At 39.0% G+C, this 2,582-nt stretch overlaps 1 protein-coding gene across 1 annotated transcript in view; it reads left to right on the top strand.

Moving 5' to 3' along the window:
* Nucleotides 1-2,582, top strand: part of Asb1 (ankyrin repeat and SOCS box containing 1) — a 23,623-nt gene that overhangs the window by 7,963 nt on the left and 13,078 nt on the right. The gene's annotated exons all lie outside the window — the stretch shown is intronic.

Below are 2,582 nucleotides of genomic sequence, written 5' to 3'. Positions count from 1 at the left end.
TTGTTACAGGTATTTGTGGGCCATATGATATGGGTGCTGGGAACTGAACTCTGGTCCTCTGCAAGTGCAGCAAATGCTTAACTGGTAAGTCATCTCTCCATCCCCCAAAGCTCAATTTTTTAAATAGCTATAGTTGAGGTTGATTTCTTCTTTGTTCTTAGAGTTTTGGAAGAGGATTCTGTAATAACAGTGAAGTTTTTCATTATTGATGCTCCTCACACACATTGTTATGAATGCTTGCATGGTGTGTTAACCTAAGTTCTCTTCTTCAGGATCCCCATTTTTTTCTTTGCTATCAAAGCAGCCAAAATTTAGAGAAATGTGTAAGTCTGTAATTACTGTTGTGACTTTTGTCAGTTGCCTCTGCACTTCAATTAGATTTTGAGCTGAGTGTTGTGATTTAATCATATTGATATTACATTTCCTTTTGTTTGAACCAGCTTTTGTTCTCCCTTTTCATACTTTGAGTAGCATCTTTCCACCCTAGATGTCTTGTTCATCCCTTAATGTGGAGGCCAGCTAGTTCTAGGGTGGGCTAGTGTGATCTCCTGCCTCTGGTGATCTGACAGGTGACAGACTTTGTTGACTGTCTATGGGAGGCCTCACCCTCTCTGAGGAGTGGATGGGGGGTGGGATGGGGAGAAGGTAGGGGAGTTGAAGGATGGGAGGGAGAGGGAACTGGGATTGGTATGTAAAATAAGATTGATTTAAAAAAAATGATTTGGAAGCTTTTTCTATGATTAGGATTTTTCAATTTATCACTGTTAATTTAAGTTTGAGGATGTAGTTTAAGAGCCTTTAGCATCAAATATAAAACATATAAATAAATACAGTCTCCCCCCCTCAAAAAAAAAGAAAAGAAGCAGGTAAAAGTTGCCTTATAGAAGAGTGCCAGCAGTGGTTTCTCAACTAGGTTCTGGAAGTATATTCTTCCAAAAGGCTTATATACTAATTAGCTACAGATTAAAGATAAATGATCGAGGAAGTTTTAAATTAGAGGGTGATAAAGTTTGGGCTTCAAAGAAACTCATTTAGGCATTTCTAGCATGGCTATCTAAACTACCTTGAACTCATGCTTTTGCATCTTAGAGAATTTAAGGCATTAATGTGGAAATGTTTTTTTAATTTTTTGTTTTGTTTTTTGCTTTTTGAGACAGGATTTCTGTGTATAACAGCCTTGGCTGTCCTGGAACTCACTCTGTAGATCAGACTGGCCTCAAACTCACAAAGATCTGCCTGCCTCTGGATTAAAGGTGTGCACCACCACTGCCTGGCTATATTTTTGAATTTTTTATATTTGTGTGTTTGTGTGTGTACATACGCATGTTCATGCACATTCCATAGTATACCTGTGGAGGTCAGGGGATAACTTGTGGGAGCTGGTTTTCTCTTTCCACTATATGGGTTCCAGGGATGGAACTCAAATCATCAGGCTTGGCAGGAAGATCCTTTGCACACTGAGCCATTCATTTGCCCCTATGGAAATGTTTTTGAGTAGGATCAGTTAATGAAATTTCATTTTAGTTCAGAAATTCCTGTGGACATTTCAGATGATATATCCTGTTTCCTCTGTGGAGCACAGGGCACTACTCTGGCAAGCAAGCATATTAACATATATTATTTTATTTAAAATTTCCCTATATTCTAAACTTTATGATGATTGATTTTTAGAAAATGTAAGCTTGCTGGGTGTAGTGATGAACACTTTTAATATCAGCACTTTTAATATCATAGAGGCTGGTAGAGCTCTATGAGTTTGAGGCCAGCCTGGTCTACATAGCAAGTTGTAGGCCAGTCGGGTACATGATGAGACCTTGTTTAAAAACAAGCAAGAAAGCAAGCAAACAGCCAAAAATAACAAAGACAAAAATGGAAATGGTACTGGTAAGTTACTAAGTGGGTAATATCATCAAAGTAAAACCCAAACTTGCCTGCCTGTCTGTATCACTTTCCCTGTAGGCATGCCTTTCATCTTTCATTATTGCCATTTTCTGGCTCTCTGTAAGGTACTTCCTTTGTTTGTTGGTAAACTCCCTTGCTCTACATTGCTGATATTTTAGGATAGAAGGTAAAAAATGATGTTTCTGTGTGTTCAAGGTTGTATTGACTTGTTCAGCTGTTTGGGTGTGTAGAGATAATAAAAGCAATAGAGAAATTTAGAAAATATTTAGGATTAAAATGAACTGGATCCTATTCAGTATATTTTTATGAGTTTCAAAAGCTGTCTTTCCTATAGCTCAATAGGTACCAGATTGTCACACTGTCACCCAAAGATTGTTTTTTAATTAATTAATTTATTTATTAAAGATTTCTGCCTCCTTCCCACCACCGCCTCCCATTTCCCTCCCCCTCCCCCAATCAAGTCCCCCTCCCTCATCAGCCCGAAGAGCAATCAGGACTGTCCTGTGGGAAGACCAAGGACCACCCACCTCCTTCCAGGTCTAGTTAGGTGAGCATCCAAACTGCCTAGGCTCCCACAAAGCCAGTACGTGTAGTAGGATCAAAACCCATTGCTATTGTTCTTGAGTTCTCAGTAGTCCTCAATGTTCAGCGAGTCCGGTTTTATCCTATGCTTTTTCAGA

The sequence above is a fragment of the Microtus ochrogaster genome, linkage group LG4 (genome assembly GCF_000317375.1).
Source record: "Microtus ochrogaster isolate Prairie Vole_2 linkage group LG4, MicOch1.0, whole genome shotgun sequence".
Classification (NCBI taxonomy): Eukaryota; Metazoa; Chordata; class Mammalia; order Rodentia; family Cricetidae; genus Microtus; species Microtus ochrogaster.
The sequence above is the reverse complement of the archived record's forward strand: the minus strand, read 5'-3'. Positions and strand labels throughout refer to the sequence as shown.